The sequence below is a fragment of the Microcebus murinus genome, chromosome 7 (assembly GCF_040939455.1).
Source record: "Microcebus murinus isolate Inina chromosome 7, M.murinus_Inina_mat1.0, whole genome shotgun sequence".
Taxonomy (NCBI): domain Eukaryota; kingdom Metazoa; phylum Chordata; class Mammalia; order Primates; family Cheirogaleidae; genus Microcebus; species Microcebus murinus.
Window position 1 is genome coordinate 85,370,049 of NC_134110.1, and position 25,081 is coordinate 85,395,129.

Consider the following 25,081-nt stretch of genomic DNA (forward strand, 5'->3'; position numbering starts at 1 on the left):
AAAGTAATCTTTCACCTACAAAAAAAATCATAACAATAGTCTGAAAGGAATATTCATGATGCATTGAAAGTATAATGGGAGTTACTAATTTAGATGGATTTATATATGAGACCAATCATGAGGAAATGTATGTAACAGTATATGATTGAAAGCAAATCTTGAACAATTAATTAATGATTAGCTCAAATGACATTGCTACTTATAAATCCAAAAAGTGAAATTCAGAGCCATGATTGGTTTAACTTAAGAAGCTGTTTTCACTGGGGCTTTAGGATGGCATAAATATTCTCTTTTGGGAGAGCTTGTGCTGCCTGCCTAAGAACCCTTACCACTCTCTAGACATAGCTTGTGGTTGACATTTCTCTGTCTTGCAGAGTCATGAAAGTTCTGTGACAATGACTAGAAGTCTGAGAGATTTGGGGGAACTCCAACTCACTGTTCTACTCTAATATAAAGTTTTCTCTTACACTGACTACTTTGTCTACTAGTCCTGCTTTTGCTCTCTGAACTACATGGAATGATGACTAATAAACATCTCAAAGCCTCACTGAGACTGATAGAAGCTCAAAGGAGATACCTGGGGACATCAGTGTGGGTAGCAGAGCCCCTGCCAAGAGAATTCACAGGATGGAGTGACTGGTGAATTTACTGTATGAAGAATAGGCCCTTGGTCTTGCAGATGCAGATAATCTTCCTGGAGTCCTAGAGTTCATCAGACTCGGGAATCCTGATTTAAATTTACAAACTAAACACTCAAGAGTCTGAAGTATGTAAATAGAAATATAGCTCATTAATGGACAATGAAAAATGTAATGTCTAGCAGTCAGCTAGAACTAGGATATTTTCTCCCAGTAAGAAGAAATACCTAAGAAGCCAAATTTCAGCGTGACAATAGGAAGGGTGATGATAGAATAAGGGGAGTGATCTGGATGATTCCAATAAATCTAATTGATTCTATCCCCTACACCTGTTTTGGCTCCATCCACTCTTCATCCTCCCTGCCCACGCTCTACTTCTGGATATATCACTTCTTTCCTAGAGTCTTCATGGCAGTGGCCCACTCACTATCATATTAGCTGGAGCAAGTTCACTGAAACATAAAAATGATCATATAACTTCTTTGCCAGGAATCCTTTTTCTTCTTAAGACAAAGCCCCAGCTTCTTTGCATGACTTTCAAGCCCCTGCGTGATCCATCCTCTGCCCACCTCTCTAGCTACCTTTACTGATCACCCTCACTCACACTGAACCTTTCTAATTTCCTCTAATGCACATGCCCTGTCTCACTCTTAACATGTTATTTTCTGTTCCTGGGCCATTCTCTACCACAGGGTCCTACTCCCCTTATTGTCCTGGGCAACTTCTGTTGATCCTTTGGAAATGAGCTCTGTCCTCACTTCCTCTAGAAGCTTTCCTTGGCTCCCTTTTAGTTAGTTAAATTGCTCTTGCTGTCCTCCCATAGCAACCTTTATTTTCCTAGTTAATTAAATGCCTTTCCACTGGGCAATATGGTTGATAAAGGCTGGGGTCACATCATTGTCTGACAAGGCAGAAGCTATGTCAATCCCAGCCACCATTGTATTCCTGGTATCTAGTAGAATGCATGAGACTCAGTAGGGATGATGAACATCTGGTTAAATAAATGCATCCATACTATCACATTATCATAAACTGATTATATATCTTTATGTTTGCCAAAGAACTCAGTGGTCTACTTCTCATTGTCTTTCCTAGATCCAATGCCAAAGCAAGACTCTCAGGTTGTCTACCTTTTTCCTTCCTAAGATAAAATTTCCTATGCATCCCTTTAGATATTTTATTGGCAGCAGTGAGTTTACAGATGGACTCTTATTCTCATTTCTGGTAAGAAAAAGATTGTCACCAAAAAACACATTCTGAGTACTACTTGCTGCTATCTATTATGAGCTCATTCTGTACCTTAAATATCGGAGGTTCTTTGCTGTCACTCCTGCCGATGGACAAAGCCATTGCACCTATCACTAGCATGTGGTGGCAGAATTGATTCCTGTTATTCTGAGGTAATGAAGAGAACACTAATTGGAAAGAATAAGACTGAGCGAGGGAGGGAAAGGTTGCACTTTACAGGGATAGAAATTGTTCCTGAATGTGGATCTTCATTAGTTGTTCTCAATTCTTAGTCCCAAATGGCCTTATTTTTAATAAGAAAAATAAAAAATGAACTAGGTTTAGGAGTCAAAGAAAAGAGTTATTTAATTTAACTGAGGTTTAAAAAGCTTCCTCAGGACAAGTCATGATAATTTCCCATGACACCTACACACAGTCCTCCATCTTGTTTGAAAATAACCATGTTCATTTCTCTCCAGCACTGTTCTCGGGTTTCAGGCAGAGGTATTTGTGTATATTTGGAACTTTGAAAATCACTAAATGCTTATGAAGAAATTTCTGGAAATACTGTATTCTAAAAAATAAAACAGAAAGTTTCTATATTAGCTTTTGCTGAAGTAACAAACAATTACAAAGTCTCAGCAACTTATAAGATATTACAGGTGGTCTGTGGGTTGATCTGCTGTCTTCTTGTTCTGAGATCCAGGTTTAAGGAGCAGTCCCTGTCTGGGATGTGCTGTTCCCATGGACAAGCACAGAAATCCAAGAGGCTGAGTCCAATCATGCAATTGCCTTTAAAGCTTCCACTGGGGTAGAGTGCATGGCACATCTATTCATATTGCACTGGTGAAAGTGAGTCTTGTGGCTAAGCCTAGGATAAATGGGATCAGAAGGGATAACTCTCTTATAGTTATCAAGAAAGTGAAGTGTTAAGAAAAATAACATCATTACCACTTATCCAAACACCACTGCTGCTAAAATTTCCATTCAAAAAAGTGTTTAAGCATATCAAATTTATTACATAGTTTTAATTTTAGTATATGTAATATTTTAGATTTCAAATATTTTCTCTATATCATACTTTTCATGAAAATTATCTTTAATGGCTATATAATATTTCATTAAATTAAGGGACCATAATTTCTCTATAATTTGGCTACATAGGTTTCTCCCAATCTTTTGTTCTTATAATGATCACTAATGGTGTTATGAAAATCTTTGTCTGTAAATTTTTTTCTGGACATAAAAATCCTTTCTTTTGAATAGATGCCCAGAAGAATAATAACTGGGTCAAAGAGTGGGAATATTTTTAGAGTGCTTAAAATAATTTGACAAATTGCTTTTCAAAAGGGTGGTAACAATTTCTACTCCTATTTGCAGTATATAAGAAGGCACATTTGTGCTAAATTCTTACCAGCAGTGGTATTATTAATGACATGAAGTATTTCTGAAACTATTTCCTGCCCCAGGTATATTTGACCCTTTCTTAGATTTTTCACACCTCTTTTCTCTATCTGAGTCTTTTTCCCTTCACTGGGCCGAATCCTCATGGAGTGGGGACTCTGGATGTCTGGTAAATCCTCATCATCTTGCACATGCCTGTTTCAGAAAGGCTGGTTGAGTGAATCACCTACTGAATAAGTAAACAAATAAAGGAGTTAAAATGGTATCTAATTTTTTTTTAAATTTTCACTTCTTTGATCACTATCAGGTGAAACATTTTTCTATACACAACTGGAGAAAACCAATTGTGTTTTCTCCTTTGTTAGTTCTGAGTGATCCTGCCCTACCAGGTCTTAGTTGTGTTTAGAAAACCAGTTGTGTTTTCTCCTTTCTTAGAAAACCAGTTGTGTTTTCTCCTTTGTTAGTTCTAAGTGATCCTGCCCTACCAGGTCTTAGTGCTTTTCTTATAGAAGTATGTTAACTCTTTATATAAAAAATAGCAATCCATTTTGGTATAACAAACACTTTTCTCCAATGTGCTGTTTGACCTTTAATGAGTATTATATTTATTATTAGAGATATTTAAAGTTTTTATGTAATATAAATTCTCAAATATTTTCTTCTGAAATTTCTCCTGTTCCTTCCACATTTATCCATTTCTTATCCTAAAGGTTGGATGTATATTTGTTTCTGTTTTTGTATATTCTTCCATTTTATGTTTTGCTCTTCAATGTATTTACAATCTGCTCTGTTGTAGAAAGTGAGAGGAGATTGTAAACTGATTACTCCAACTAAATGGATGATGAATTTGCTCCTTTTAGGGCTCACCGACTCCCTTGCTATGGGATTCTGAATGGAGTTACCTGCTAATGAACAAAATCAAATAAACATTGTGTATTTTTTATCTTAAACTGCTTAAATTCTTAAAACTTATATGAATAAGGGGTCTATCACCAAAGATTGATCTATCTTCATTCATTTTTATTATTTTTATTTCAGCGTATTATGGGGGTCCAAATGTTAAGGTTACATATATTACCCTTGCCCCCCTCCCCCGAGTCAGAGCATAAAGTGTGACCATCCCCCAGACAGTACGCATTGCATTCATTATGTTTGTATATACCCATCCTCTCCTCCCCACTCCCATCTGCCTGACACCTGATAAATGTTATTCCTATTTGTCCACTTAGGTATTGATAAGTTAATACCAATTTGCTGGTGAGTACATGTGGTACCTGTTTTTCCATTCTTGAGATACTTCAGTTAGTAGAATGGGTTCCAGCTCTATCCAGGAAAATACAAGAGGTGCTATATCGCCATTGTTTCTTATAGCTGAATAGTACTCGATGGTATACATATACCACATTTTATTAATCCACTCATGTATTGATGGGCACTTGGGTTGTTTCCACAACTTTGCAATTGTGAATTGTGCTGTCTCCAGTGAGAACGGCCTTTATCAAAAAGCCCCAAAACAATCAATGTTGGCATGGATGCGGAGAGATAGGAACACTCATACACTGCTGATGGGACTGCTAACTAGTGCAACCTCTGTGGAAAGCAATATGGAGATACCTTAACGCGATAAAAGTAGATTTGCCATTTGATCCAGCAATCCCATTACTGGGCATTTACCCAAAAGAACAAAAGACATTCTATAAAAAAGACATCTTTTTGATCATTATACTGTCCTCCTGACCCAAGTCCATGGTCTGACTAATTTTTCCTGCTAAGCGCAAAAGGAACTGGACAGATCAGCACAAATCTATCATTTCAAAGAGAAAAACAACACTTAGAAAGTGCCCTGACCTCAATGAGTCAGGAGAGCCAACTTCATGTCTGAAGGAAATATTTAGCTCAGAATTACGTAATCCAAGTCCACTGTGATTTGAATTGTGAGGATCACGGACAGATAGCACATAGTATTGTGGCTGGAATTTAATATGAGGTAACTGGCTGTTGTCGATTAAACATCGTTCCCAAGAGCCCCTCTAGAGTCACTGCAGCCTCCACCCTTCCAGGATGATGTCACCTAGAGAGGAAAGATGGGGGTCTGGGGACAGCTGGCTGCTCCAGCAACCAGGCAACGGGCCCTCATGGTCAATGGGTCAATGTGTGGACTCTGGAAGAAGGAAGGCGTTCCCTTTGAGAAGCTTCTATAAAATCTGCCGTACAACATTGTGTTTGCAGTTAACAATATTATATTGTGCACTTTAAAGTTTGTCAAAAATGGCTAATCTCATATTAAATGTTCTCACCAAGATAGAACAAAACAAAACAGAAAAAAAAACAAAAACAAAAACAAAATCAAAGAAGCAGGAAGATACTTTTGGAGGTGACAGATACGTTTATGACCGTGGTTGTAATGGATTCACAGTTCTAAACATATGCCAAAACTCAAATGTGTGCATTGCTTTTGTACATCAATTGTACCTCAATAAAGCTGTCTTTCTTGTTTTTTTTTCTTTGAGACAGAGTCTCACTCTGTTGCCCAGGTTAGAGTGCTGTGGCATCAGCCTAGCTCACAGCAACCTCAAACTCTTGGGCTCAAGCAATCTACCTGCCTCAGCCTCTTGACAGCTGGGACTATAGGCATGCACCACCATGCCTGGCTAATTTATACATACATACATATATATATATATATACATATATATATATATATATTTTTTTTTTTTTTTAGTTATTTCTATTTTTTTAGTAGAGACAGGATCTGGCTCTTGCTCAGGCTGGTCTCGAACTCCTGAACTCAAATGATCTGCCCACCTTGGCCTCCCAGAGTGCTAGGATTATAGGTGTGAGCCACCACGCCCAGCCAAGCTGTGTGTGTGTGTGTGTGTGTGTGTGTGTGTGTGTGTGTGTGTGTGTTTAAATAACTGTCTATCCTGGGGTCAAGCTGTTGAATGCTTTTAGAAGAAAGAACCTCAATCCAGGGTATTGAAATCAGGGAAGTGGACTCTGATGAGAGAACTGGACTATTAGACACCAAGATAAATACCATCTGGCAGGTGTCCAGGTGCCTGGGAGAGCCCAGGACCAATCCAGAACAGGTGATCAAGGGAGTGACAGGGGATCATGGGCTTGGCGAGCTTAGGAGAGGCTTTGAACCAAATGATGTGGAAACTGCTCTGAGCTGTAGGTGATTGTGGAAGCTTTTGGGTTTCATTACTAATAAAGCCATTTGAAATTTACAAATGTGGAAGTGTCAGACTCTCCAGTAAGATTTGTTTAAATCAGTCAATAAGTTTTTATTTAGTGCCTAGTCTGGCTGCTAGGTACAGTGGATACAACTGTGAACAAAATAGACACAGTTGCCCCCCTCCCATGTTATTTATAGCCTAAGGGAGAAACAGGCATTAAACAAATAATTGTAAACAAGGAACTGAACAATCACAGTAAGCAAAGTAGACTTTATACCATAGAAGCTTCTGATGCATGCACTGTTTTCTGGTTCTTTCAAAGTAGAAAGTTACGTTGGCTAAAGCTGCAGGCTGTGTGTTCTTTTGTTTGATTTCTTGAAAACAAAAAGAATTCCAGCCTTATTCCTTCTTTCACATTTTGAAAAAAAACGATCAAATCTCTAATTTCATTAATTAAAAATAAACTATTCTACCCAAGTTTTGTCAGCTTCTCATCTGTGGTAGACAGAATCACAGCCTCTCAAAGATGCGCCTGTCCTAATCCCCAGAACCTGTGAATATGTTATTACAGCTTACATGGGATGACAGATGAAATTAAAGTTGCTCTTTGGGAGGCCAAAGCGGGAGGATGGCTTGAGGCCTGGAGTTCAAGACCAGCTATGACAACATAGTGAGAACTCGTCTCTACAAAAAAAAATTTTTTTTAAAGAAAAAAATTAAGGTGTCTAGGTAGCTGACTTTAAAATAGTGGGATTCATCTGGATTTACCAGGTTGGGCTCAATGTAATCACAAGGGTTTTTAAGTGTGAGAGAGGGAGGCAGACGAGTTAGTGTCAGAGTGATAAGATGCAAGGGAGACTCAACTGGACAATGCTGGCTTTAAAGATGGGGGACAGGACCGTGAACCAAGGAATGTGGACTCCTCTAGAAACTGGAAAAAGTAAAAATACACATTCTCTTACAGAGCCTCCAGAAAGAATGCAGCCCTACCAACACCTGGATTTTAGCCTAACAAGATCTGTCAGATGTCTGACCTAAAGAATTGTGACGTAACAAATTTGTGTTGCTTTAAACCACTGAGTTTGTGGTCATTTGTTACAACAAGCATAGAAAACGAATACACCGCTCTGTCACTTCGATGTATCCAAAATTCCCACCTTCCTTTCCTCATTCTGAAGAATTTCAAGGTGATCTCTCTAACTTCAGACTTTCTTTTATGGACCATCTTTTCTTTTCTTCAAAAACTGTTTATATAATCTCTCTCTTCCCCTTCCTGGGTCAGTCAGTATAGGGAACTTTATTTCCCTCTCATCCAAAAGCTGCCAAAAGATTCCTAATCATTTAATAGAAAAGCTCCTACTAAATCCTCATAAATTTCACCCTTCCACTTTTTACTAGGTATTCTTGAAACTTTTCCCATTGGTTTCTAAATCATGAGAGAGAGGAAGGGAGAGGGAGATGGAAGGAGAGAGGGAAAGAGAGAGAGAATGACAGAAAGACTGGTACCTCTTCTGAGTGGAGGAGGCATTAGTCATTTCTCTTCTGTAAGGTCAGGAGTGAAACAGTGGAAGGGTCAAAAGGTCATGTGCTTATTAAAGGGATGGAGTTAGAATGGTGACACTAAGGCCTTCTGGGAAGACCCAACACTTGAACCTTGGCAAGGCCCTTTGGCAGGCTTTGTCATATCCCAATGGCTCAGACGGGACAACATGGTCTTCGGATGATAGCATAAGACTTGTTCTTAGCTGAACGCAGCCCTGAGGATGCTGATTAATGAATCAAGTCAAGCTGGGGTAACATTTCCTGCTGTGATAGTTCTGTACAGTGTCCCTTCTCTACCCCACCACCACATACTTCATCATCTGGGCATTTTTATTATCAGGAGCTTGTCTAGGGTGAGCTGTACAGCTATTGTAATACAATTGAGAGAAGCTAACTGACCCAGTAAGGACTCTGAATCCCCAACAGCATGAGGTAATTTGGGTGACAGCATTTTACACTCTCACTATAGTCATCTTCAGTGTAAGGCAGTTCAACTCTAGGTCCTACCCAAGAGCAAAGAGTTGTTAGAACATCAGAAAAGTCTCATAACTGGGCAGAGTCACGTCTAAAGAGGCCCCACACTATGGATTTGGGAGTAGATTTAGTGGAAGCTACCAAGATTTTTTTCTTCCATAGCTGGATATAGAACACGTATATTACCCAACAAGTATTTTGATCTTTTCCTTTAGAAATTATATCTCAGTAAGATCAGAAAGTCAGTTTGTTTGTTTGTTGTCATCTAAAATCAGTTTACATTTGTCCTTGCTCTTGCAAAGGTGATAGCACTTTTTGCTTTAACATTGTGTGAAACTAATGAAGACTCCGTTCCAAGACCAATTTGTGCCCCATCCACTCATTCTTCACCAGGCCTTTCTGTTGACTCCTTCCAATTAGTGTTATCCTATTTGTATCATCAAACTAGTGATCAGCTCTTGTCAGGTTCAGAGAGGTGGAGAGGGCCATGGTGCTAGGCACACGTCCCTGGCTATGTAGCTCCAGAGGGCAGAGAGCGGAGGAACAAATGGATGGATGGTCTAGCAGGGCTAGTTGCAGCTCCATGTATAAGGAAAGTTCTCTTAACAAAACTGCACAGCCTTCACACATCTCCACACTCCTCTTCCCAGGAGCTTTCCCAATAGGGTGGTGCAGAAGGAGGCAGGCATGAGGATGAAGGTTGGATTACATCACCTCCAAAGGCCTCACAATGCTACATCATTAGGAACCTCTGACATTCTCCTATCCAAGTCTCCTGGGGTGTCATCAATGCAATCAAGTTACTAGGAACTGAAGACCCTCTGATCCTAGAAGGTCGGAAAATATAACCTTCTAAATTTAAATCTAACACGAATCACTACAAAAGGCTAATGAGTCACCTCAGTGATAGCCCACCTTGATGGATAAAGATTTTGCTGATGAGTTAGAGGCATCTCCTAAATTTTACCAAAGAAGAGATCATTTGATCAATATAAAACAAGTGTAAGCAGATTAAACCTAATTATTTCAGCAGTCTCTATGTTTTTCTTATTTACAAAAATAGGACATATTCTCTGTCAAGGAAAACCATGCTTTACAAAAATATAAAATTAAGAAGTAAATATTCCATGTTCTCTTAGAGAAAACCTGTTAACAGCTTGGTATATATTTATCCAAATTTTTTCCTATTCCCATACCAGCATATCAAACTAATTAATTTTAAAATATCCCCATAATAGAAGAGTAGTATATTGCACAACATCTTAAAAAAGGAAATCCTAGGAGTAAGATTTTGTCTTTTTCCCCCTGTGGCTCTAACCCTTTACAGAGCAGAGGCTAGGCTGTCTCTTATGACCATTGCCAGTTCCATATTCAGGAGTAGTTTGGAGAATGACAAATCAGCAAGGTGTTATCATCAGTAGAAATATATCTGAAGTCCTCTAATATTCCTCTAATACTAATTGGGCACCTATTTGTGCATAAGGGCCTCACAAGGCCCTGGAGGGACAAGACAGATAAGATACTTTGGGATACAGTAATGAATAAGACATTGTCCCTGATGTCAAGGAGCTAATACCTAATGAGAAGAGATACACTTTTTGCAGCTATAGGCTTTTTTGTTGTCTAATTCTGGACCATGTACTGCACATCTAATTCAGCATGCTGGCACATGTACTGCACATCTAATTCAGCATGCAGGCTAAACTCTGTCCCTTAGTATTCAAACCCACACAGCAGGAAATGTTGCAAGAAACAAGCAGTAGCTCCCACACCAAGAGCTGGTCTGTGAATCTCTAATTATTGGTCTATTTGAGAAGCCTCTATGTTGACTGTTCTGCTAAATCACTGCTAGCAAAGGGGAGCAATGAAGTTGTAGCTGGAAATGTACATCTGCATCTTGAGAAAGTGCTTCAGTGCAGGTTTTTCTTGCAGTGTGATTCCCCTGCCCCAACCCTGTTGCCACAGAGACAGATTATAGTGCCTTCTGAGCTGAGCTGGCTGGAGTGTCACACAGACAGAGGCACTCACTGGTGCTGGTGACGTGGGAGGTAAGTCCAGGGAGGGGCTTTGCTTCCCTGTGTTTAGAACTGATAAGCAATGAAAGGCCCTAGGAAAGCCATGAATCCAAAGCCTTCACCTGTCATGCGTGTCATTGCCTAGTTGACAGATGGGGTCATTAAGGTTTCCCGAGGAAAGAAAGTCACTCAAAACAGCCACGTCCACTGATTTCCAACAGGAAGTCAATTTTCCTTCCTAGGCACAGGCCTTGTTTTCATAATCAGATTTATGATGATCCCAGCGACTTGGCTGACAGGAGAGTAAAAAGGAAATAGAATCTAAAGGGCAACACTGACTAGGCTGTGGCTCTATTTTTAGACCTGAACATCACAAATTGATGTCTTATCTGGAACTCATCTACATGCTGAAGTGATACATTATAAAACAGTCACGGAATCCAGGCTTGCTGGGGCTCGTCAGCAACATCCATTACCTGAGCACGTTATTGCAGATGCTTATTCCTTCGCAGGGGATGTACTCTCTGCAGAAGAGTGTGACGATACCCACCATTTCTAGAGGTGTGGCTGCAGCTGAGGGAACAGTTATCTTCTCTGTTATAAAACGGAGGATCTTTGTTTTTAGGGGTCTCGCTACTTAAAGACAAAAGGATTCCCCATTGGAAATTCATATTCAATGAGCTGCATATTTGCCAGACTGTCAAGTGTCTCTTCTCCTAGAAACTGTTAAATGTTTCTAGCTGTCCCGTGTCTGTGGTCATGAAAACCATGTCAAGGACCACAGCAGGTGGGTATACTTTGGCTTTCCCATTACTCTAGGTTAGAGACCACAAAATTGGATCCATATCTAGACAATAGACATGCTTGTTCAACACACAGGTTTTTGTGTTTTGTTTTTACATTTTGAAAATTATTTATTTTTTCATTTGCTATTTTATTTTTTACAATATTTTTACAGCTTTGTTGAGATACGATTGATATAAAAAGACTACATATATATAATGTATTAATATATAATTTGATGAATTTGGACACATGCATACAACTGAAATACCATCACTACAATCAAGGAAATAAACATGCCCATTACCTCCTAAAGTGTTTCCATGTCCCTTTGCTTTTTCTTCCTTCCTTCTTTCCTCCCTCCCTTCCTTCCTTTCTTTCTTCTTTTATTTTCTTTTTTTCTCTGTTGTTATAAAAATGGTTAACATGCGATTTACTTTCTTAATAAAATTTAAAGTGTATAAACTATATAAACTGTATACACTGCATTGTTAACTATAAGTACAATATTGTACACCAGATCTCTAGAACTTATTCGTCTTGTATAACTGTAACATTATACCCACTGGACAACATCTAGCCATTTCCTTCTCCCTCCAGCCCCTGACAACCACTGTTTTATTTTCTGCTTCTATAAGTTTGACTATTTTAAATACTCCATATAAGTGGAATCATGCAGTCACTTCACACATGTTAAGATGCCTATTATTTAAAAAAAACAAAAAACAAAAGATAACAAGTGTTGGCAAGGAAGTCAAGATATTGGAACCCTTGTATGCTGTTCGTGGGAACGAAAAGTGGTTCAGTGCAGCCACTATGTAAAACAGTATGGAAGTTCCTCAAAATCTAAAAATAGAACTACTATATGATCTAGTGATTCTATTCCTGGGTATATGCCCAAAAGAATTGAAATAAGGATCTTGAATAGATTCTGCACGATGCAGAATTGTACACTATAACTAAGAAGTGGAAACAACCCAAAAGTCTATCAACAGATAAATGGATAAAGAAAATGTGGGATATACATATAATGGAATATTATTTGGCCTTATAAAAAGAGGAAATCCTACCATTTGTGACGATGGATGGACCTGGAAGACATTATGCTAAGTGAAATAAGTCACAGAAGGACAAACACATAGTTTTTCTAAAAAATTGAACCAATATTTAAAAATTAGAATCCACATTTATATAAAAATCCACATTTCTGGTTGCTTTCAAAGATTTGAATCCCAGAACTCCAAGCTACCTTCCTCAGTGGCAGCAGCAGGGGCTGAGGAACAGAGACCTTAGACAGGAGGTGGGATTTCCAGCTGGCTTCACCTCACACCCAACTTGCAGACATTTGCAACCCTGCCTTTTATTTCCTTCTATCCCTTTGGGTTCTCCTCCTCTTTGGCTTCCAAGCTTGATTTCCTCTTGATTGATAGTTGGCTTGGGAGAATTTTGTCTCAGTCTGACCTGGCATTCACTAAGGATTTGGTTTCTGATGATCACTTCCCAAGTACACATGGTAAAACGGAAGAGCCTTCCTCTCACTCGAGCCCTGTTCTCCCATCTGAGTACTAACCAGGCCTGACCCTGCTTAGTTTCTAAGATCAGACAAGATTGGGTGCATTCAGGGTGGGGTGGCCATAGACTGTACCCTGTTCTGAAGCCAGGAGGACAACATCCAATTGGCCTGCAGTACCTGATGGCCCCACACTTTTAGGAGAGAAACACTAGAACACAGAATTCCCCAACTGCTAGGCAGAGTGTAGAAGGCAGGCAGTGTCTGGGAACCTGTATCTTAATGAAACAGTTAAAATAAATTCTATAGGACCTGTGAGAGTGTTCTGATATGATGACATAGCTCATTGAATGGAATATCTCTGGATAATTAGACACCATATTATCAAAGATTCACTCCACAGAATTAGAAATTTCAGACACTGCTGTAAGAAACACAATTTAATACGACCTTTCTGGAAAACAATTCAACAATATGCGTGAAAAGTCTTAATAAGACTTTCCAGTCAGCCTCACCTAATGCCCAGTTTACTTCACTTCTTTGTCTGCCTGGTTCCCGCAGACAGTTAATCTCCCTCTACCCCTTTGAGCCCCTGATATTTCCGCTGTTAAGACTCCATTCTATGAAAGTAATCCAATATGAAGACAGAAAAATCACTTCACAAAGATTTCTATTCAAGTATTATTTATGATAACAAGAAATTGAGAACGATTTAAACATTTATTCTTCAATTGTGGGACAACTAAGAAATGGTACATCCACTAGAAGTGATATTAAACAGCTACTGGAAATGGTGTTTGGGAAGCAATTATAATCCTATGGGGAAAATGTTCATGTTGGAACACATGGAAATTCTTTTTAAAGGCAGGTTATAAAACTTTGAGTTCAGGATGATCTACATGACATTTATATGTTTCTGTAGATGTGTTTTGTGTCTCTTTAGTAGCAATAGTAGTAATAGTGTAATAGGTATAACTCAATAGGAAAAGGAGAAGGAAAAGGAGGAGGAAGAGGGGGAGGGGGAGGAGGGAGAGGAGGAGGAGACTTTAGGGTCATCTGTCCAGAGAACAGTGGTTCTTTTTCTCTGATAAATGACCTACCACCCACACTGAAGGCCAGGTCCTCAGTAGCCATGCTATGTTCTGTGACTGCTTCCTTGCCATAGTTGATTGGACCAAAGATGCAATCAACTTGGCACAAGCTTGGGAGATAGACTGACTCCCCCAGGAACCTGGGCTTGTTCTTAATGGAGAAAGAAGAAGGTATAGAGTTGGAACCTAGGGGAGGGCCATGTTTGACTATTTTTCCTGCCAAAACAAAGAAAGATAGGCTACAAAAAGGGAAAAGGATGGAGCCTCTATTTCCTTAGTTTCTGCTTGCCTTCTAATTTCCACTATTAGTCTCATGTGCAGTTCAGCTGCCTCTGTGTTCCATGGGATATCCTCAGTATGCTTTCCATAAATTCTCATTTCTGTTTAAATCAGCTCAAAATGGGTTTCTGTCACTAGCAATCAACAGAATATGTGATAAACAAATATGCATAAAAAGCAGAGTAGCAAGAGTTTTTCAGAATGTTAATGGTGTTGAGAAATTGCATATAACTTTTATTTTCTTCTTTATACTTTTCTGAATACTTACTGTTCTCTAAAGGGAGCAATATCATTTCCATAATAAAAAACAATAAAGTGCATTATAAGAGAAGGAAATATTTATTTTTAAAAATAATGCTTGTTTTTTTTTCTTACAATAGAAAAAGCTTCACTATAAAATATAGTACTCAATTATTCTCAAATATAACTGTATTTTCTGTAGTGGAAAATGAAATTTACCAGTTTTAGATAGTTGGCAGAATTCTCACACCGGCCTGAGGGACCTCAAACTAACCAAACCCCAGATCTAGAGACGGGCCCTGTTGTATAACAGTGAGGGGATACATCTCTTTTGCCAATGATCGTTTTGCGAATGAATATGTGACCCCATATGGGCTAATGACATTAAAGATGAGGCTTCTAGGACCTTCTTTTTTACTCTTCCTGAAGAATGTCAAGAAGCAACCCTCTTCTTCTTCTTCATGGAGAAGTTGTCTAGTATAGAGGCCAGACCCAGAGCAGCTGCCATTTTATTCTCTGCCTGAGAATAAATCCCACAACTTGGGGAGAGGAGAGGTAAGAAGACCGCAGGCCTGTGGAGCTGAAGTTGCTTATTTAATCAATCCTGATGCCCACCTTACCTTTGGACTTCCAGTTGAGTGAGCCAATAACTTCCATTGTGGTTTAGCTAGTTTGGATTAGGCCTTCTACCACTTGGAGAGAAAGCTTCCTGACATACCTGTGAAATTAGAGATGGTATCATATAATCTCATTCTGTTATTAAGACCTAGCCTAGTATTTTTATGCTTTTCCTTTTATCTCTTCTCCATCCTTCCTGCCTCTGTCAGTTTCCCTTATTTTCAGAATATTTTAATGTGGCTCATCTTGCAAATAGCACACATGTGGAACATCTTAAAGACATTTATCAGAATCTACCATTTCTACCAGTTCCCTTTGACCATACATCTGTATTCTGCTCACCCCTACCCCTTCTTGCAAGGAGCTTTTATCCTCTGAAAGACACTGCATATAACTTAGTGGTCACTTAGTCAGTCTACCCTTTGTCCGGCATGCCCCAGCTTGTCACTTTGGGAACTGAGCCCTGGGACATGTCCCTTGCTACTTTGAGTTGACCTTTGGAAATCAACTGGAAAGAAAAGTGGATACATTCTGTAGTTTTTCATTCTGTCTTGGTCTGAGTTGGTTTATTCCAAGTAGCTTATAAAGAAACAGGTAAAATTTAAATAAAATTAAACCAAAATTCTTATGTGCTATAGATTCTAGGGTAAAGTGGTCTAATCAACATCAATGATGATGCTTCTGAATAAAATTTAGCTGTGAGAGCCCTTAGGAGACCTGATTGTACTAAGTCCCAGTAAATCAGTCCCACTTATGCAAGAAACATTTATTTGAGGGCTTTATATCAGTCTCACCTGCTAATCAGTTGAAAGGAGAAATGTAAATGAAAAAGAATGATCTAAGCTCAGAGCTCATGGAAACACACCACGGCATATTTTCCCAGAGGCAAGTGAAGAAAAGCTATATCTCAGATCTCAGCTCCCTAACTTTCCTCTAGTACCATACAAGGAAAAGAGTTTTGCACAATAGCAACTTCAGATGATTTTTAGATTTCCAACAATCATTAAAATGATTACATTTATTGAGTTTTATTTAGATAAATTCTTTTAAGAATCTTAATGATACATTTAAACATTTCTAGTTCTTTTTTTTTTTAGTAGGCCATTTGAAGGACTTTAAACTTTTCTATGATTCTGCTTTATCTGCCCAAATATTTATTCTTGGCTGTGAGACAATAATATGTACAGGTATTTAATACAGTGCCTAGTATATCATAGGTATTGAGGGAAATAAGTCAATAGGTACCTACCAGATGGGTTGTAGTAATCACTGAATTAAGCAGGAGATTAAAGCAAGTTTTTAGTACATGAGAAATACTACAAAAATATAGCTAATTTTTCATAGCTGAATTCATAGGACTCAGACTATAATCAGATTAAGTCACACAGGGCAGAATAATTGAGTTGATAAAGGCATACCCAAAATAGATTGTGGTACCTGAATGGCACATGGGAAACTCTCCACGTTCTCTGGTCACTGCCATGGGGCTGAGGAATCAGTGTTGTTTGTGGGGCCAGAGCAAAGGGGCTGTGGTTAACACTCTGACTGGAAAAGGATTCTTCAGATGGTAGAAAATGTCACTTTCTATTGCTTTGTGGATGAAGCTTGAAAGGTGGGACTGTGGTATATTTACCTCATCATTAGAACTTGTTATGAAATTCAATCTTTTGTCTTATTGAGGGAAGGTTTTAGAATGTAGCTCCCAAACACTGCCATGTATATTCATAAGCACACACTCTATGGCAAATTTCTCCCCTCTCCCTTACCTCTATTTGCCATTAACCAGGGATTTTGATGAAACTTTTATTTTATTAAGATTAAAGATAATAGAATTTTTCTTTTTGCTGTTAAACATTTATCAAGTATTTCCTACATGGCAAGCAAGGACTGTATGTAAACACTCTTGATGGATTAGAACACAAAACCATTAGTGCTTGGGGAGATGGATAATATGTTTAACAGTAACAAAGTGGAATATATCCATGGAATATAATTGTTGGCATTTTGTAGCTTCTAGTCAAAGATAGCATGACAGCAGATAATTATATGTAATAATTATAATTTTATATTATATTATATTTATAATTGCAAACAAACAAAATTTATTTTACCTAAAGATGGTAGGAAAATAATTAGGTAGGGCTGACTTCATCGCATGCAAACTGTGTAGTTGCATAAGACTTGAACTGAGGAGTCTATGACTGGTTTAATGCTCTGTTGTCGCCGTCTTGAAATTCTTAATAATTTCTGAACACATGACTCTGCATTTTCATTTTGCACTGGACCCCACAAATTATAGATCTAGTCCTGTCTGTGCTCAGATTTAGTTCTGAAATATATATGTGTGTGTGTCTATATATTAATATATATATATATATTATCTGACTTATATATGTAATCTAAATGGAAGCGCTCTTTCTACCACAAAAGTGATCTAACTTACCCTCTAGGCTTTTGATTTTATTTTCTTACTTGTGGTGACAGGTTGTCATTAATACATCCTCAGTCTCTCTCCTATTCTCCTTTAAGATCAATTATGAGATATTTATATAAAAATATAAAAACAACAAAAAAGCCTTGCATCTTCTGGGGAAACAGTGTAGATATTGAGGGGTAAGAAATTTATCTATCCTTTCATTCAACCACCCATCCATCCATTCAACCATCTACATATTTATTAGTTTATTCATGTAACACACATCTATTAGCACCTATTATGGAAGAAATTGGGATTCAAGGACAAGATGAGTAGATGGGTACCCTATACCTCAAATGACTTGCAGTGTATAATATAGGGAGCCTGACATATGATACAAGCAAAACAATGCCATGCAATAAAGTGTCACAAAAGTTAATTAATTCAATGTCAAAAGCACCTTTTTTCTTGAAAGTCCCTAATGGTTACCCCAGCATTACTCACTCACTGGGGCTGGCCTTCTCTATAGGGACGCATGAGCTAAGACTGAAAACATCAGGAGCATGCAGGGGGGTGAGGAAAAGGACACATTTTCTTGAGCAGAAGGTGTACAAGACTCACGTAGAGTAACCCTTTTGCTGAGTCTTGTAAGGCTGATGGTGCACTGTGTCTGGGATGTGGAGGTGGGAGATAGTCCAAGCAGAAGGAGCAGCATTTGCAAGACCCTGGAAGAAGGTAGAACTTTTCACTGCTCGGCCTCAGCCATCCTGGGCTGGCCCTGGCTTTGGTGTGTATTTTTTTCTCTGCGCAAATAGAAATGCCTGGAGTGAGATACAAGCTCATGAGTTTGGCTTCCATAGAGACTCCAACCAGCAATGCAATCTACAAAACAAACATGCAACAATAAATAGCTCTCAATGCAAGTGTGGTTTATAGAGAGCACCACTATTTTATCTGAAATGTGTTCTTTCTGTATGCAATCCAAGTATTCTCAGAATCCTCTAATCCTTTAGAATTATGGGTTAGCTTAATTTTGCAGTTTTTGAATTAAAATGTTTTAAACACCATTCCACCGATAGTGAGAAACTTGACGTCTTCTGCTACCTTCTAAAACACATCTAAAGCATACACATGCACACACTCACAGAGATACACACCAAGATCCCAACACCTACAAAGGAGATGTTAATGTCATCTTTCTTCTTCAAAATCCTTTATCAAACCCACCCTGGTTCTTTTCCTGTGGCTTCTTTCTCTCCAGGATCCTTGACCACCACTCATTTTTTCACTCCATTCCCTCTCCTTTTTCATTGCATCCACCTCCTCTCCTCCAAGGAGCATTGGCAATTTCAAGACTCTACTTAATTATGCAAAGAAATGCAGATCCACGCAGTGACCAGGCACATATAAAGATGATATGAGTAGATTAAGAAAATCCCTAAACAAATTTACATAGGGTACCTGCTGCAGACTCGCCAAGATTTGAGATTTCACTCATTGCTTTCCACCTCCTCCAGCAGACTCAGTAAGTAAAATGGAGAAGTAGAGAATTAATTGTCCTGTTGATATAACTCACATGACCCCCAACAAAGAGCAGAAGGGACACGGTCAGTCTGGGCAGAAGTAGCATGTTGGCCCCTCTCACTCTGGGTGGAGGTGCCCGTTGCTAAACAGGAATAGAACTAGGATCAGCCTTTTACTCTGAAGATCTAGGGTTTGACTTGCCTGCCAATAATAACAATGAAAGGCATTTGTGAAAATAATATTTGAGCACTTAAAGAGCAGACAAAAACAACCCTACATTCTGAAGAAATAAGTAAAATACAGATTAAAAAATATATATGTAGCCAGTCAAGAGGAGCAATAAAGAGAGATTTCTTGCAATTGAGAACGAGAAATACAAAATTGGTAGAACTTGGTCATTAAAAGTTAAAAAATAATAAAGCACATTGCATGAAATGCTATTTTTAAAAGTATGGCTAGGATAATGAAATAGTCCTATGCCATGTATGTAATGATTTAATACGTTTTTAGGGTTTTAACATTAAGGTTTTTTTCTTTTCTGTTACTGAGATTACTATGGCATGGGCGTGGCTGTGTACATTGCATACTATGGTACACAGCTTTGCACAAAGTAGTGCGTCCATTTCAATTTCTGATTTGTTTTCATATGCAGAACAAACTGTCTTGTTTAAACTGATCCTTCTAGGCACAGGGTCTTGTATAACTATCTGTATCTCTGTACTTACTATATTATCATTATCTGTTAAGGTAATTGCTTTCTTATGAGATTGTGAGTGCCCTCAGGGTAGAACTGTACCTAATCACTATCTCTGATGCCTAGCAGTTTCTGTCACATAGTAGATGTTCAATAAACATTTATTAAATGAATCAATAAATAAATGCCCAGTGTTTAAAAGACATCAAGAGGGATCTAATGGGAATTGAGTGAAGTGGCCCAATAATAATCAGATAGCATTCAGAGAGAAACCATTCTGATCATCACTTCAGGGAATGGGTTCATATTCGTTTTAGACTAATTATTAGATGGTACAGCTTCATCCAACCTGCTTACAATTTCATTACTTTAAATGAAACAATGCCTGTATCACTGATAGGGAAAGCCTCCAGAAACATAGTTACATGTGCTATTTTGATCTCTTAAAAACAGGAGTATTACAGCCCTCTGTTCTTTTATTATTATCATTATTATTTTATGTCAAGAAAACATGAGAGTACAAACATTTTGGTTGCATTTTATATCTTTGCCTCTCCCTAGCAAGGGTTAGAGGTATGCCCTTCCCCTCCATAATGCTCACCACACCCCTGTTCTTTATTCTCTCTGAAGATAATAATAGGTCAGCTAAGAGAAGCAAATAAAAATATTGCCTAGTTTTGACTCTTCTAGGGTCAAAGAAGCTTTAACCTTGAATTCTGGTCAGGTTGGGAGCCTGAGGGGACTTCTGAAGCATAGTTGAACTTGTGAACAGGTGGTATGCCTTCTCAGTCACCCATCTATCTCTTCCTGTGTACACATATGCAAGTCTGAACTTGATATTGTAGCTTGGTCCCTCCTCACACCCTCTCATCCTGAACTGCTCAGACTACACTGCTCATAGGTATGAGGCCACCAAAGAGCAGAAAACATTTTAAGAAGGAATCTTAACCACATTTTAAAATAAGAGGGTTATCATGAAACATCTATCTTTTAACATATAATGTTGCTATGCTGGATTCAGCCTCTAGGAATTGGATTGACAATGGCCAGTCTGGAGAGCCACTGAGGTGTGTGTTTGAAGACTGAACACCTGACATTAAATATCATGCTACAAGGAAAATGGGAGTCCTGTCAGGGAGGAGTCACTAAACTCACTGCAGTAGAAATTGTCAGCCCCACCCAAGACAGCAGGCTTGGTCAACTACAAGGCTCATAGCAGAACCCCAGCCAAAGGCACTTTAATAACCAAGCAACTTTTTTTAGGGATGAAGAAAAATAGTTAAGAAATTATTTATATACCTATAAATAATACTGAATTAAGATAATCACACCTATTATCACTAGTTGAGGAAGGCAAATATATGATGTGAAGGTTGAGAGCATTGACTATGCAGTTAGACTTTCTAGGTTCACATTGTAGCTCATCCTGCCTTTAACCTGGGGCAAGTTATTTAACCTCTCTGCACTTCAGGTTTCCCATTTGTAAAATGGGATATCTTGATTCTAGTGTAAAATAGGGAAAAACTGAGATAATATTTGCATAGCACTTAGCACATGCCTGGCTCAGAGTAAGTACTCAATATTTACATAATGTATGTATGTAAGTATGGATGGATAGATACTGACATTTAGGCAAAATTTTGTATAAAATCTCTCAAGCTACAGATATGAAATTTTAAAATTCCTTCAATACAGTCAGTATATTTGATGCTACATTTGCAATTTCTCCATGTAATAGAGCTACGCTAAGAAGTATCTCCAATGGAATGTAAAGAACGTCTGTAATTAAGATCTAGCATCCCAACTTACTCATTTGGTGAGAATTTGAGCAAGCCATTTAAGTCTTTTGAGTTTCATTGTCTTTAACAATTAAATGAGGATGATAATTCCTATCTCACAGTGTTGTTGTAAGATTAAATTATAACTTGATAAGTGGTAAGCATTGTGAAGGTTATTATAAACATTTATTTGATGAATGTGACTTGCATTGAAAGAATGAGTTGGATAAAAATATCACTCACTTCTTTCAGCTTTCAAATATATTTGTTGCAGTTTAGCAGACACAACTCTGATAAGATTTACAGAGAGTAATATATGTGTTTACCTGGCAGTCTCTGATCTCTCATTCATAACTCTTTAGAGAGGTCACCAGGGTTTTATATAGCTAAATATATTAATTCATCCAACAAAAATTGATGGACTGACTTCTGTGTGCCAAGTACTGTTCTAAGGAGCTGAGGTACACCAATGACTAGGACTCTCATAGAGTTCACATTCAGACTGGGGAGGGAGGCCACATACTAGAAACATAAGAAAATACAGTAGTACTTTTTTATCCTTATCCACGGGGAATATTTTCCAAGACCCCCAATGCTGCCTGAAACCACGGATAGTACCAAACTTCATATACACTATGTTTTTCCTATATATACATACCTATGAGAAAATTTAATTTATAAGTGAGGCACAGTAAGAAATTAACAATAACTAATAATAAAATAGAATAATTATAACAATATACCATAATAAAAGTTATGTGAATGCGGTCATGCTATTTCTCTCTCAAAATATCTTATTGTACCGTACTCACTCTTCTTCTTGTGATCTCTTGATCTGACAACCAACAGGGCTCCTGTGTGACTAACAGGCGGGTGGGGTGGTATGTGCAGTGTGGACATGCTGGACAAAGGGGTGATTCACATCCCAGGGGGGACAGAGACAGATTTCATCACGCTACTCAGGACATTGAGCAATTTAAAACTTATGAATTGCTTATTTATGGAATTTTCCATTTAATATCTTTGGACCATGGTTGACCATGGGTGACAGAAACCGTGGAAAGTGAAACTGCAGATAAAGGGGGACTACTATAGGCAATTGTGTTGTCTTTAGAAGATAAGCAGAGCACAGAGAGGGATGAGAAGGTGTGGTGAGGTTGTGACTTTGAAAAAGTGGTCAGGGTGGGCCACACTGAGAAGGGGAGATATGAACAAAAGCTTGAAGAACAAGAGAGAGTTCAATAAAGCATGAGTGTCCCCGGCGGAGGCGCAGGTCAGAGTAAAGGCCCTGTGGCAGGAGGGTGCTTGGGGCTTCCAAGAAAAGTCAAGAGGCCTAAAGAGGTGTGTGTGTGTGTGTGTGTGTGTGTGTGTGTGTGTGTGTGTGTGTGTGTGTGAGAGAGAGAGAGAGAGAGAGAGAGAGAGAGAGAGAGAAAGCACACACATACAGTAGGAAAGAAGATTATAAATATAATGGAGAACCAGATCACCTGACGGGAGGGAACTTGAGTGACCTTGCAAAGACTTTGACTTTACTCTTTGTGAACAGGGGTCCACTGCAGGCTTTGAGCACTGGGTTGGGTATTTGAGTGACCTTGGGAAAGTTTTGCACCAATTCTTATGATCATCTCCTTTCAGGAAAAGCTGCTGTGCCTGTCCCAGGCATTCAAATGGCTGAACTACTCCAGATCTTGTGGCCACCCAAGTGCTATGATCTGAAGAGGAGGGATCTTCAGAATGGGGAGTTCCAGAAATGCTGACGCCTACCCCAGTAAAACCTCTCCCAGCCAGAGGGAATCTCCTGCGTAAGTGTGAGGCTTATAAGACGCTCCGAGAGGAATCACTGGGTTGTTTGTGACAGTTCCCTATGCCATTCCAAGCAGTGGATTCTCAGAACTTCCTTTGTACCTTGGGACTGATTTAGGGGAGAAGCTTACTCCAGAGCTGGCCCAGGCTCCCAGGTGAGCGGAGGGGCTACAAATGCTGCACCTGCCCCAAGTCACTGATGATGCTGTAAACACCAGAAATTCAGAGCTGGAAATTTGAATTCTAGTTTTGGCTTGTTCCTAAAACACCACAACTGTATCTGCCTCCCCTGATTGGAAGTAATGGTTATCTAAAAAAAGCACTTTGAGAGTATGTATGAGAACAGCACCTCATCCATAAATCGAGGGAGCATGAACACGAAGGGTTTAATATTCCATTAAGAATCCCCTGAGTCACTCATTTTCCTCCCTTCTTTTAGTCTGCACTGTGCAACTTTAGCTCAGTGGGTTTTCTAAATTGTTCTGTTAATTTTAGCTGTTTCCAGATAGATAGCCATATTCTAGGTGAATCATCAGGAAAACTGAGGATAAGAGCAAATAGCACACTGCTCTATTGTGAACTACTTAATCAGCTCTTTAAAGAAAAGACAGGCAGGAAACCTCTTCATTACATGGGTGTTTCTGAATAATACAGAATACGCATATCTCTCTATCTATCTAGCTGTCCCTCTGTTTCCATGGGGATTGGTTTTAGGACCCCAGCAGATACCAAAATCTCTCATATAAAATGGTGTAGTATTTGCACATTCTCCCATATACTTATATATCATTTCCAGATTACTTGCACATCCTCCCATATACTTATATATCATTTCTAGATCATTTCTATAATACATAATACAATGTAAATGCTACGTAAATAGTTGTTATGATGTATTGTTTAGGGTATAATGACAAGAAAATGTCTGTACTTGTTCAGTATAAACACAACCATTTTTTCTCCTAATATTTTCCATCTGGGGTTGTTTGAGTTCATGGATGCAGAATCCATGAATATGGAGGACCTACTGTGTATGATAAACACACACACACAGCCCTCCACATCCACATGTATGTGCACACACATATATCCACATATATGCGTATACATACATGGATGTGGTATATGTGCATTAGTGATGAGGGCCTGGGGGAAGTTGTCGAAGTTGCTGCGCCGCACCTCCATGTCCTGGAAGTCGTACCTGCCCCCAAACAGCTGCATGCCCAGAAGGGCGAAGATGATGATGAAGAGGAAGAGAAGCAGCAGTAGCAGGGCGGCGATGGAGCGGATGGAGTTGAGCAGGGAGGCCACCAGGTTGCTCAGTGACATCCAGTACCCGAAGGGAGAAGGAGAGGGGCCACCAGGTGGGGAGGAGCCAGACCCCTCTCACCTGTGTGTGCTCTTGAGCAGATCCTCAGGAGGCGGATGCAGCCCGGCACGGAGATGCCCAGCGGCGACATGGCGCCTGACTCCTCCAGCTGGATGTCCAGGAGGCCGCTGCACACCACGAAGCAGTCGAAGCGGTTGAAGATGGACGTGAAGTACTGGCGCAGGCCCAGCCCGTATGTCTTCCTCAGCATCTCCACGGCGAGCAGGGCCAGGAGCACGCGGTTGGCCACGTCTGTGGGCGGCGGCACAGCCTCAGCCCGCCGCCTCCTGCCCCCGACCCCACCGCGGCCAAGGCTCCACCCAGGACACTCAGCTGTGTCCAACACACCACGGTTTTCTTTTTTACCTTCAAAATCCAGTAGAACCTGGTGAATTTTGAAAAAAAAAAAAAAAAAAAGGTGGCCGTCGAGGGGAAGAGCGGTGGCCGCGGGCGTTGGGCGTCAGGCCGGGCGGCGGGGGCCGCTGGGAGGCGGCGCT

The 25,081-nt window shown here is 39.4% G+C and overlaps 1 long non-coding RNA gene across 2 annotated transcripts; it reads right to left on the reverse strand.

Annotated features, from left to right (window-relative positions):
* Positions 1-2,229: 2,229 nt before the first annotated feature.
* LOC109731100 (uncharacterized) lies at positions 2,230-25,069 on the reverse strand. 2 transcript variants are annotated; one of them, XR_012920042.1, is made up of 4 exons: positions 24,606-25,069; positions 15,003-15,100; positions 3,367-3,498; positions 2,230-2,439 (listed from the first exon to the last, which is right to left on the reverse strand). It is a non-coding gene; the product is annotated as an uncharacterized LOC109731100 (long non-coding RNA). The 2 variants fall into 2 exon arrangements; XR_012920043.1 differs by lacking the exon at positions 2,230-2,439 and adding an exon at positions 2,465-2,736.
* Positions 25,070-25,081: the final 12 nt, after the last annotated feature.